Here is a 13,875-nt window from a genome sequence, read left to right as displayed (position 1 = left end):
AGAGCAAATCTGTACCAAAACTTACTTTAAGGACACTAATGTAAATTCCTATATCCATCCTTCCAGTTGCCATTTTAAACCTTGGATTGCAAATATACCTTTTAACCAATTTGCACGTTTAAAGAGAAATTGCACCAACGATGGGCAATTTCAAACTCAGGTACTCTTTCTGAAAGAAAGATTCATACAGAAGGGTTATGATAAACATCTGATAGATTGTGCTATTGATAAAGTTAATCTCGTCAAAAGAACTAATCTATTAAAAAATAAGAAAAAAAGAAGATCTAAGAGATCTGACTTTAGGAAGGAAGTCGATACCCAGATTTCACAGGCTGTGACAGAGTCTGTATCTATAACAGAGGAAGTCACACATGCTGGTCCAATACAGAGTGAAAAATTTCCAGTGTTTATCACTCAATTTAATGATAAACATAGGGCCATACAACAGGCCATCGCTAAACACTGGAGGGTTCTATCTTTGGACCCTGTGCTGGGTGCTCAAATCTCGTCCAAACCTAAGATTGTGTATAAAAAAGCTCAAATTTTAAAAGGAATAATAGCCCCTAGCCAACTAAGGTCTATTTCCAGCCATGAGGGCACACTGAGATCTTATTTAGAATTAAAGGGCAATTATAAATGCAGCAAATGCAAGATATGCCCCAACCTGCTGAATAAAAAAGATGTTGTTTCCTTTGCCATAAAACGTAGTTTTAAAATTAATCACTTTATAAATTGTTCCACTACCCATGTGGTTTATGTACTCCAGTGTAAATGTGGGTTACAGTACATTGGCAAAACCAAAAGGTGCATGAAAGTTCGTGTTATGGAACATATGAGAAATATTAAAAATGTGCAAAAATTAATTGATAAACACATGCCCTTAACCCACCTTTTAAAGCATTTCCATGATTGCCATCAGTGTGACCCAAGTGGCATTTCTTTTATGGGCATTGAAGTTATTACTGCTAATCAGCGCTTAGGCAATAGAGAATGACGTTTAACTAGAAGGGAACAATTTTGGATTTATACCATGCAAACTAGATTTCCACATGGTCTTAATGATTATATAGAGTTGGTTCCCTTCCTTAAAGAATAAACCATCAGGTGATGAAACTGGGGTTTCTTGTGTTTCAAAGTTTTAAAGTTTTTATATGTGTATAAATATACGCTTTTATTTTTTAAACATGATATGTACATGATAGTTTTTAGCGAGTGTTCTACGATTGATATTTAGAGGCATAAAAAGTCATTTTTGTGTTATACATAGAACTCAGTTATTTTTATCAGTGTTAATTTGATTTAGAATCAGGTTTTAAATTATTCTTGCACACCATAGGAGATTTCATTGCCATTCACCTGACTACAGCTGCATTAACTTCATTGCTACAGTAAGTGTTAGACTCATTGGCTGCGGCTCTTCACTTAAACTCCAGGGACAGCGTCATCACGTGACCTCATGACGAAGCACTACGTGCGAAACGCGTAGAGGTCACGTGTGGCTGTGGAGTTTTGCAGTCGGAGGGAGCAGGTCTCTACACTTCACTTCCCTCCTTCCAACAGGGTATGTACTCAGACCGGTCCGGACCCCCTCTGTAGTGCTAAGTGATTTAGTTTTGACCTGTTGTTATCCCCCGCTCGTACTGGTGTTTAAACCAGTCATTCTAACACTATTTACTTTCGTTTTGTTTTTATTATATACCCATCAGTAGACCTTGTCTATTGTCGTATCACCCTTTTTTAACAATAAAGTGTTCATTATCCCTCAGTGCGCCTGCCTGTCATTTGTTTTTCTTGCTTGTGAGCTCCCCTTGTGGGAGCTCATCTTTACAGGGGATGTGTGGTGCCCCCGACTAACGGCTGCAAGAGGGACTATTTACAGTGAAATCCCTAGCGCGGAACGTCACTCCTGCTTTTATCAGACGGGCAGGGTCCCCTGCTCCTCCAGGCGGACGGGGTACAGTTATCTAGATTCAAGTACCTGCGGGTTTTCTGCATGTGCCTAAAACACCAGGGTCTAGACGAGTCACAGTACGGGACGCACTCGTTCCGCATTGGGGCGGCAATGGAAGCATTGCGCGCGGGGCTATCAGTAGCAGCGATACAGAAGATAGGGCGGTGGAAGTCTAACAGATACCGGTCCTACATCAGGCCTGCACTATCTGGGATTTAGCGTACTCTCATAAACCTCCACCTCCTTTATGCCTTCGCAGATGCCGCAGACGCATGAATAATCGGGGACTCGCTCATACACTGGGCAGAGAAGCGAGCAGTCAAGCGCCCATACGGGACAAACCTTGGGTTGTGAGCGGAGCAGGCAAAGGTGTTATGGGGGGGAGGTAGGGGGCTGCGGTGGGCTCAGTTGCTCCCGCGGCTAATGGTGATGGGAAGGGATAAGAAGGCGCCACAGATCCTGGTCCTCCACGTCGGGGGCAATGACCTGGCCGCTCGACACTACTTCAAGCTGGTCAACGCGATGAAGCATGACCTAGCGCTCATACTCGCCCATTGGCCAGGAGTACAGATCGTCTGGTCGGACATAGTTTGCAGGGCGGTATGGAGGGATGCACGGGCTCCACGCGCCATTGACCGACGTGGTCGAAATTGAACAAGATGGTGGGGAAATGTGTGACGCTGTGTGGGGGATGGCAGATCAGCCATCCCGAGTTCGACTACAAATCAATCGGCCCGATGGCGTACACTTATCTGAGATAGGGGCAGACTTGTTCAACAACGATTTGCAGGAGGGGTTGGAGAAGGTCCTAGCGCTTGTCCTTGCCAGATGGGCTCGCCTGGGGGTAGAAGTGAATGGGCGGGGTCAAGCAACGTGACTCCCGGGAACCCACTCGCGACAACGGTCGGCTCTTTGGGACTCGGCCGGGTACGGGGGCAGCAGGGCAAGGCCTGGCTGACCCCCTGACATTAACACATTAAGTGAGCACTCTGGCAGGGACTAGCGCTTACTCCATTATTGTTTAATAAACAAAGCCGCTGCCTTTTATACCTCCAAACCGAGTCTGTTGTTACTTGTCCGTTATATGAGGGTACCCGAGGGGGGGGGAACCCTCACAGCCTCCCTGGTCATGTGATGTTACATACGTCTCAGCCTTACTCCTATCCCGACTCTGAGGTCGCTCTTTAGCTCAAACAGAGAGAGAGGAGAGGGAAATGTTATTTAAATGATGCGTAACTGTGAGGATACACCAATCCAGCTCTATAACAGCCCCGTGTTTCAGTGTCTGGGTGGGAGGAACGCCAAGGTTAGGTATAACTTAAAGGAACAAAAAAAAGAGGCACCGGGGTGTGGGGTGATCAATTATTTTAGCACCAAAGTGGCCACGATGGTGATTGAGAGATCAAGTGATGCGGTGGGTGCAAAAACTGTGAATTAGGGAATTTACGATGGGAAAAATGAAGGACATATTCGCCCCAGGTTAAAACAGAACGTTTGCCGATTGCCGTAAAAAAGATATCTATCTCTGTATACAAAAAAAATAATAAAATAGATTAAAAAAAAAAATGTTATAGGGCAGACATGTATTGGTCCAAAATAAGCAGAGTGACCACTAAAGCTATGAATAGTAAGTAGAACTATAGCTTAGGTAAAGTCGAAGTAGTAGACGGTCACTCTGACGCGTTTCATCCCGACATGGGACTTTGATAAAGTCCCATGTCGGGATGAAACGCATCAGTGTTCCTGTCTTTAATGTTCAGCATTCTGTTTCAATAAGGCTGACTTTATACTCTAAAGCTTGGCACAGTTCAAGGGAGCAGTGACCATCTACTACTTCGACTTTACCTATATCTATACTGGATGGAGCACGCAGGGGTCTCACAATTTTAGCAAGGAGGACATTTATTCACCATTCCAGCGCAAGCGGAGGCGCCATCCGTTTGAATCCTGGGACGCGCCAGAGCGCATTGCATGCTGGGATACAGCCGGGGTGCAGCCATCCATCAGCATTGAGTCGGTGTCTTCACCACTGACGAGCACGGACCGGCTGCGGGGGTAGCGAGGACACTGGTAGGGTAAGGGCAGCAGTCTGTGTAATTTACTTTGAGCTTACAAGCGGCGTGCCTGCGGACATGTCACCTTGTACCTCTAGCACTCGATCTGCATTCTAGCCCCCGTACCGGTATTCAGTCCCCATACGCTACCCTTTATCTATCATTCATTACCTTAATATACTTGCAGTGAGACCCCTTCCCTTGTGGACTTTGGCATTGGTTGCAGGTCTTGCCAATTACCTACACATGGTTTTGTTAGCATCGGATTCATTGGGGTTTATTCCCCATTTTTTCCATATTCAGAACTATAGCTTAGAGTATAAAGGTGGGGTAGTAACCTCAATGAGAAATAGCAATACCAAACCGCTATATTACATACACACACACACACAGTAAACCAAGTCAGTGCACCACCCTGAGGAAGGTCCCGTAACGATGGAATTTTGGGACTCTTACACCTAAAGGCCTCAATACTGACTTTGATTCAGCTTGTTTTTTAGGTAAATATATAACAGCAGAACAAAGTTCTATAGAAACGGTGCTAAAACAAAAATGGGTAACCAGTTGCATAAACAATAGATATTGATAAGCTGCTTGTAGAGAAAGAATAATCAAAGCGACATTGAGTTTCTCAGACACGTGATAACCACAGGTGTATGGCTCACATTAAAGGAGGTGTAAATGAATGTCCCGGTTGATAGTACGCGGAAGAGTAGAAGCGCTGTGTGTAGCGTGAAACACGTAAGACTAGAAGCGCTGTGTGTAGCGTGAAACACGTAAGAGTAGAAGCGCTGTGTGTAGCGTGAAACGCTTAAGAGTAGAAGCGTGTGTGTAGCGTGAAACGCGTGAGTAGAAGCGCTGTGTGTAGCGTGCAACGCGTAAGAGTAGAAGCGCTGTGTGTAGCGTGAAACGCGTAAGAGTAGAAGCGCTGTGTGTAGCGTGCAACGCGTAAGAGTAGAAGCACTGTGTGTAGCGTGAAACGCGGAAGAGTAGGTTTTTTATTCCGTCTGCACCATGTCGTCAATTTTTCATTAAAGACCCTTTTACTAGTACTACGCTGTAGCCCCGGACATGTATTTTTTGCACGGCTGTGCTCCGTTCTTCCTTCCTTCACCGGATCACTTGTTTTATAGGTAATTGACCATTGTAACCCTGTGATTTTAGTCCTTACCTGTATATTCCCCCTCAGCTCTCTCACCTCTTTTAATCATGAGTTTTATATTGCGTTTGAATAATTTTAGCCCCTGTAGTGGGTTTTAGTTTAATTGTGTCCTGTAAATCCATGATCTCCTATGTTTTAGGCCATTTGATAGTATTAGGTATGGGTGTCCAGTTCTCTGTTCCTATGTCCCTTTTGGGGACTCCCATATGTCTCAGTTTTAGGGACTCTTTCAATTGAGGTTCTTAGGCCATGAATAGCTGCCTCAGGAATGATCATTATTAAGTCCAGTGGGTCTCTCCCACCCTCTCTTATTGCCGTCCTTGTGTATGTATTGGGACAGTTTATAGTCTTAGGCGTGTGTTATTTGTAACAGTTTTTGTTACTTCATTAGACTTATTTTATCAGGGTACGCCTTTGGGTTTTATCGATAGGTGTTCCCTTTAGATTTCCCTCCCCCCCTCATCACAGAGATTCCCTCTCCCCCTTCATCACAGAGATCCCCCCCCCCCGCAGTCACAGAGATTCCCCTCCCCAATCACAGAGATCACCCCCCAGTCACCCATCAGAGATCCCCCACCCCACAGTCAGAGATTTCCCCCCTCACGCAGTCACAGAGATTCCCCGCTCCCCCCCCGTCACAGAGATTCTCCCCTTCCCCCCCCCCGTCACAGAGATTCTCCCCCTCCCCCCCCCGTCACAGAGATTCTCCCCCCCCCTCCCCCCCCCGTCACAGAGATTCCCCCCTCCCCCCAGAGATCCCACCCTCAGTCACAGATATTCCCTCCACCCAATCACAGATTCCCCCCTCCCCCCTCATCCCAGAGACCCCCCCTCAGTCACAGAGATTCCCCTCCCAATCACATCAGAGATCCCCCCCCCGCAGTCAGAGATTTCCCCCCCCCCCAATCACAGAGATTCCCCCTCCCAGAGATCCCCCCTGATTAGCACTCCCGTGCTGTCAGTTTCCATGGTAACGGCGCTAGAGGCTTTTGCATGTCTCTCTCCTGTTTGATCTCACTGAGCCGCCGTACTGGGGGTGTCACTGCTGTGATTTTGTTACGGGGGGGGGGGGAAATATTACCAAGGGGACCGGAAGTGGGCAGAGCAGACAGGAAGTGCCCCCCCGGAGTTATCACTGGGTGAGTCTCTGTAACAGGAAGGATAATATAATATGAGGTGGGGGCCGGTCACACGTGGGATGAGGTTGGGGGGGACAGTGGGGGCCGGTCACCCGTGGGATGAGGTGTGGGGGCCGGTCACACGTGGATGACGTTGGGGGGGACAGTGGGAGCCGGTCACACGTGGGATGAGGTGTGGGGGCCGGTCACACGTGGATGACGTTGGGGGGGACAGTGGGAGCCGGTCACACGTGGGTTGAGGTGGGAACGACGACAGTAGGAGCCGGTCACACCTGATGCGAGTTGTCCCGCTGCCAAGACAGTTTTTTTGGGGTGAGGGGGCTTGCTCTATATGAGCGGGAGCAGTAAAGTCCGTTATCCTTGTGTGTGTGGTTTTGTGCTATGCGGGGTCTCTGCGTGTGTGAGGTGTGTGTGTGTGTGAGAGTCTGTGTGTGTGTGTGAGAGAGAGAGATGCTGGGTGTGTGATATGCTGCGTGCGTGTGAGATACTGTGCGGGTGTGATGCTGTGAGTGAGATGCTGTTTGGGTGGGTGTGTGATATGTTTTGTGGGTGGGCGTGTGATATGCAGGGTGGGTGTTGGGTGAGATGCTGTGCGAGTGAGATGCATGTGTGTGTGATGCTTCGGGAGTAAAGTCCGCTATCCTTGTGTGTTTTGTTTGTGCTATGCGAGTTCTGTAGGTGTGTCAGATGGTTTGTGATATGGTGTGTGTAATGCTGTGTGCGTGTATGATGCTGTATGTGAGATGCTGTGCGTGCGTGTTTGTGTGAGATGCTGGGCGGGTGAGTGTGATGCTGTGTGAGATGCTGGGGGGGGGGGTTGGTGGGTGTTGGGTGAGTGGAGATGCTGTGCATGTGAGATGCTGGGCGTGTTTGTGTGAGATGCTGGGCGGGTTGGTGTGTGTGGGTGTGAGATGCTGGTTGGGTGTTGGGTGAGTGTGTGCGAGATACTGTGCGTGATACTGTGCGTGTGTGTGATATGCTGGGCGGGTGTGAGATGCTGAGTGGGTGTTGTTGGGTGAGTGGGAGATGCTGTGTGTTTATGTATGCAAGGTGCTACTCTAGGAGCAGCCGATGGAGCGCCTGTCCCTTGGGAGCTCCACAAGGAGGGAAAGGAGAAAATCTGCAGCGCGTCCCCCAACAAAATGGAAGTCTTGAGGGCTGTTAAGGTTGAATGGGCATGGGTGGGAGAGGAGGGGCCAGCGACGTCATAAAAGGGGCGGGGAGAGACATGGAGAAGCTCGCGATTGGGCGCAAGGGGAGACAGTCACCGAAAAAAATGAAACAGTGACTACCAAATTTTTGGCAGCACTGTCGCTTTGTCGCCGTCGCGTGCATTATAAGCGCATGTGACGGCGACAATGCATTTGTTTTGCTGCAACGGTAGTATAAGCACAGCCTAATACACCAAACTCAGCCTGGGATCAGAGGCCTGGGATGCAAGGGTAGTCGGGTCCGGTTCCGAGGTCGAGGCAGGCAACAGGCAAAGGGTAGGCAGCTCTGAGGTCGAGACAGGCAGCAGGCAAAGGGCAGTCAGGTCCGGTTCGGAGGTCGCAGCAGGCAAAGGGTAGTCGAGGTCGAGGCAGGCAGCAGGCAAAGGGTAGTCAGGTCCAAGGTCGAGACAGGCAGCAGGCAAAGGGTAGTTAGATTCAGTTCCAAAGGTCAAGACAGGCAGCAAGCAAATCAAAGGCAACAGAGAGCTCAGACAGAACAAGGTATCCAGTACTTGACTACTTTGCACGTGCAAAGACAAGTTGCCACTGCTTGCTATTTAAAGGCCAGCGGCAGCTGCTGGCAATGAGCCAGAGAGAGGCTTACTTCCTGTCAGGGGGGAGAGGGGGTGTGTTTGTCCGTGTGTCCGACCTGTCGGCACCAGAGGGCAGGATTTGCCAGGAAGCAAGATGGCCTTGCTTGCTTCAGTGTGCTTGAAGTCACTTCATGTTGGTGAGTGAGGGCAGGATTTGCCAGGAAGCAAGATGGCCTTGCTTCAGTGTGCTTGAAGTCACTTCATGTTGGTGACTGAGGGCAAGATTTGCCAGGAAGGGAGATGGTCCAGATTGCTTCATTGCAGTGGCCATCTTAGGTAACAAACAGATCCCTTATAGCGTTTTGTGCGCGATCGCATTTTATCAAGGATAAAGCTCTGAACCCAAATCCAGCACACACACACCCTGTAAGCTCAGAACCCAAACCCAGCACTGCTAAAGCTCTAATGCAGGCCCTCATTCTCTCCCTTCTCGATTATTGTAACCCACTGCTGTCCGACCTTCCTGCCTCTCACCAGTCTCCACTACAATTTAACCTAAATGCTGCTGAAATTCAAGGGCCACCTTGCACCCGACTTCTTACACCATATGTAGGTGATTCGTGCAGAGGGTAAAACAGGAAATGTATATTAGGGAAAAAATATAGGCTTTTCATTAGCAGAAAATCTAGCTTATGTTTCACCAAAATAAACATGAATACAAAAAGGATGGGGGAGCACAGTTGTGGGAAACAGGCAGTGTAATGTATCTAGTAATTCACCCTTAATAGGATATAGCGGTTAGACCCTGAGCAAGCGTAATGGCTCAGGTGGCTGATAACCAATCTTAAAGGGTAAACATACATAAATTGTGTATGTGTGGGAAAAGGGTAAAAATAATATAATATAACTTACACGGCCCTGTGTAAGCTCAGTCGCTTCAAGGTTTCTTTGGGAGTCCAGTTGATCTTGCAATGATGCTTTTCTCTCTGTAATGTGCGTTCTTCTTGTCGTGTATACTGCTTACTTCGTTGGTTCAATGTTCCGCTCCAGGGGGATTTCCTCTCATATAAACAAAAAAGAGGATAGGATTAAGTCATATGTATATAAAACGTAGATGAGGGGGAGGATGGGGTACAAATAGATCATTGAAATAAAACAGTATAGTTTAGCACTCACACGGGCTAATGTGAGTGTATTCTTATCTTGGTATCTTGTTTCTGCCCATTAGGGATGTAACCCAATTGGTAGCAGATGGTGATACAGGTGTGGGGACAAAGATATAAAGTGTATATACAACACAATACTCACACGGGCCAGTGTGAGTACACACTCCTAGCGATTTCTTTGTGCTTCTAGTCCTCGTGTAGCTGAAGCTGAAGATGGGTTAGGCAACAGAATATAAGACACTATGGTCTGGAGGGTAAAAAACTAACTTTATTAAAAAACGAAATAAAAGTATAAAAGCAGAAACCAAAGGCTTCTGTGGGGAAGTAAAAGCAAGGGGTGGTAGGGTGGTGTATAGTAGTAGTGGGTCTCGCCTTCCGCGTCCGGATGGGGAGCTACAACTACACCCAACTACACCTCTGCCGCGCGCAACATGAAAGATGGCGACGTCCAGTCGCATTAGAGACATGAGAACGGGACCGCACCCCGATCAGGATTGGATAATGTTTCCATAAAAAGGACAAGGAACAGTTGGTCCTGATCCACAGAGCCTGAGGAAGTCCAGTTCCGGACGAAACGCGTTGCTCTTATTGAATCAGAGACATTTCACAGCACACCACAGAGGAGGCAGAGGTGTAGTTGTAGCTCCCCATCCGGACGCGGAAGGCGAGACCCCCTACTACTATACACCACCCTACCACCCCTTGCTTTTACTTCCCCACAGAAGCCTTTGGTTTCTGCTTTTATACTTTTATTTCTTGTTTTTTAATAAAGTTAGTTTTTTACCCTCCAGACCATAGTGTCTTATATTCTGTTGCCAAACCCATCTTCAGCTTCAGCTACACGAGGACTAGAAGCACAAAGAAATCGCTAGGAGTGTGTACTCACACTGGCCCGTGTGAGTATTGTGTTGTATATACACTTTATATCTTTGTCCCCACACCTGTATCACCATCTGCTACCAATTGGGTTACATCACTAATGGGCAGAAACAAGATACCAAGATAAGAATACACTCACATTAGCCCGTGTCAGTGCTAAACTATACTGTTTTATTTCAATGATCTATTTATACCCCATCCTCCCCCTCATCTACGTTTTATATACATATGACTTAATCCTATCCTCTTTTTTGTTTATATGAGGAAATCCCCCTGGAGCGGAACATTGAACCAACGAAGTAAGCAGTATACACGACAAGAAGAAGAACGCACATCGCAGAGAGAAAAGCATCATTGCAAGATCAACTGGACTCCCAAAGAAACCTCGGAGCTTACACAAGGCCGTGTAAGTTATATTATATTATTTTTACCCTTTTCCCACACATACACAATTTATGTATGTTTACCCTTTAAGATTGGTTATCAGCTACCTGAGCCATTACGCTTGCGCAGGGTCTAACCGCTATATCCTATTAAGGGTGAATTACTAGATACATTACACTGCCTGTTTCCCACAACTGTGCTCCCCCATCCTTTTTGTATTCATTGCCTATAAGGGTCCTGGATAGATCCTGCTGGGGTTCGGAGTCACAGGAGGACATCATTTGAAAACCACTCTCAGGCAGTATCATACCCCCCCTTTTTTCTACATCTCCGTACATACGACAAGCTCCAAAGAGATAGCGCCCGGGTTTCTCTCCAAACAACCAAAATAAACATACATAGCGCCATGTGGAGTGCTGACTAACACAAGAACTTATTCCCTATCTGTGGGTTGCAGGCTCAGCCCCTTACCAACAATAACACACATTCAGTGTGAGGTCAGTTTTACCTGTGGGCCTCCTTGCTGGAATAAGGGGGCGAGAAGTACATGTGCAGGGCGGTCTCTCTGTCAGTGGGGCAGGGTGGTCTCTGTCAGTGGGGCAGGGCGGTCTCTTCAGTGGGGCAGGGCGGTCTCTTCAGTGGGGCAGGGCGGTCTCTCTTCAGCGGGACAGGGCTGTCTCTCTTCAGCAGGGCTGGCCGGTTGCTTCCTGGATCAGAGATTCCTGAGCACCACAAAGCTTTAGACTTATAAATGGTCTCTAATGAGCCAGCTGAGCTAATTAAGAGAGCCTGCCCTGATATTAACCTGCTCAGTGCTGGGCTCAAGCTCTGTACACAGGTTTCCCGGCAAAGCTATTAGGGAAGGCACCCTGTCACAGGGTTATTGTGTGACAGTATGTAACTGTGCTCTGTATATATTGTATTCTCTCCTGTAACCTCCTGCTGTCCGGCCTTCCTGTCCCTCTCCTGTCTCCCCTACAATCTGTAACTGTGCTCTGTATATATTGTATTCTCTCCCCTCTCATGTAACCTCCTGCTGTCCGGCCTTCCTGCCTCTCTCCTGCTTAAAACCCTCTCCTGGCTTCCTATCAAATCCTGCATCTCACACTCACTTTAATACACTGCTCTATCCCTCCTTACATCTCACCCTAATATCTCACTATGCACTCCTCTACTCCTCCTTACATCTCACCCTAATATCTCCCTATACACTTCTCTGCCCCTCCTTACATCTCACCCTAATATCTCACTATACACTCCTCTGCTCCTCCTTACATCTCTCCCTAATATCTCACTATACACTCCTCTGCTCCTCCTTACATCTCACCCTAATATCTCACTATACCCTCCTCTGCCCCTCCTTACATCTCAATCTCATATCTCACTATACACTCCTCTGCCCCTCCTTACATCTCACCCTAATATCTCACTATACACTCCTCTGCTCCTCCTTACATCTCACCCTAATATCTCACTATACACTCCTTTGCCCCTCCTTACATCTCACCCTAATATCTCACTATACCCTCCTCTTCCCCTCTTTACATCTCACCCTAATATTTCACCATACCCTCTTTACATCTCTCACTATACACCGCACTTCTGTAATTCCCTTCCCCTCAATATCCAACTAGCACCCTCTATATCCACCTTTTTAGACTAATTTTAACAACTTCCTCTGTAACGAAGCATATGAGTAGCTCCGTGACTGATACTATACATCTCATACACCGACCGTGGCCCCTTGCAGACACACTTACCAGAACACCTTCCTACTGTCTCTGTACGTTCTTCCTACTTACCACTTAGATTGTAAGCTCTTCGGGGCAGGGACTCATTTTCCTAATGTTACTTTTATGTCTGAAGCGCTTCTTCCCTGTAGGCGGACGGTCACGGAGCGAGACTGATTATAGTGAAATTAAATAAGCCTTTTATTGCGCCTGTTTCCTTAACATCAGGAAACCATCCAAACAAGGGGTAAACAAAGCTTCTATTCACTTGGGAGTATTTCTAGTGAAATACCATGCAGTTCACAACTCCCTTAGGCCTCGGCCATGTTTACTGCTTGCTGGCGGAAGCGTGCTGACGCGTGCTCCCGCTCAGCACTGAGCCCCTACAGCCGCAATTACAGCGGCTTTAGTAGGGGCTCGCCTGCGCTTCAGCAAGCGCGGGGAAGCGCAGGTCTTAGGGGAATTTAAAATTCCCCCGCTTGCCGGTGCGACAGGCCGGTCACGTGAGCGGTTCGCCCAATGAGGGCAAACCAGCTCCGTGACGTCACTGGCCCGCCCCCGGCCAGTGACGCGCCCGCCCCCGGCCTGACCCCTGACGGTCTGTCCCCCTTCTGCCCCGATCCCTGTCTCCCTTCTGCCCCGATCCCTGTCTCCCTTCTGCCCCGATCCCTGTCTCCCTTCTGCCCTGATCCCTGTCCCCCTTCTGCCCCGATCCCTGTCCCCCTTCTGCCCCGATCGCTGTCCCCCTTCTGCCCCGATCCCTGTCTCCCTTCTGCCCCGATCCCTGTCTCCCTTCTGCCCCGATCCCTGTCTCCCTTCTGCCCCGATCGCTGTCCCCCTTCTACCCCCATCCCTGTCTCCCTTCTGCCCCATACCTGTCTCCCTTCTGCCACGATCCCTGTCTCTCTTCTGCCCCGATCCCTGTTCCCCTTCTGCCCCGATCGCTGTCGCCCTTCTGCCCCGATCGCTGTCCCCCTTCTGCCCCGGTCCCTGTCCCCCTTCTGCCCCGATCCCTGTCCCCCTTCTGCCCCGATCCCTGTCCCCCTTCTGCCCCGATCCCTGTCCCCCTTCTGCCCCGATCCATGTCTCCCTTCTGCCCCGATCCATGTCTCCTGTGTGTGTGTGTGTGTGTGTATGTATATGTGTGTGTGTGCATTGTGTGTGTATGTGTATGTGTATGCATGTGTGTGTGTGTGTGCATGTGTGTTTGTGCATGTGCGTGTGTGTGTGTGTATGTATATGTGTGTGCATGTGTGTGTGTACAGTGTGTGTGTGTATGCATGTGTGTGTGTATGCATGTGTGTGTGTGTATGAATGTGTGTGTGTGTGTATGTGTATGCATGTGTGTGTGTGTGTGCCTTTGTGTGTGTGTGTGTATGTGTGTATGCATGTGTATATGTATGCATGTGTGCGTGTGCGTGCGTGTGTGTGTGTGCGTGTGTGCGTGCGTGCGTGCGTGAATATATTTATCAAAGTTGCACAATGTTAATAAAAAATTTAGTCTCACAACATGTCTTTTTTTTAATTTTTAAAATATTATATAATATACACACACACACACACACACGTTCCCCAGTGACACACAAACACACAGACCACTTCAAAGTGACACACACACACACTGACAGCTACCAAGTCACACACACACACAGTGATACCCGCCTCC

This window comes from Ascaphus truei, chromosome 20 (genome assembly GCF_040206685.1).
Source record: "Ascaphus truei isolate aAscTru1 chromosome 20, aAscTru1.hap1, whole genome shotgun sequence".
In the NCBI taxonomy this organism is placed as follows: domain Eukaryota; kingdom Metazoa; phylum Chordata; class Amphibia; order Anura; family Ascaphidae; genus Ascaphus; species Ascaphus truei.
Note: the sequence above shows the minus strand (reverse complement) of the source record.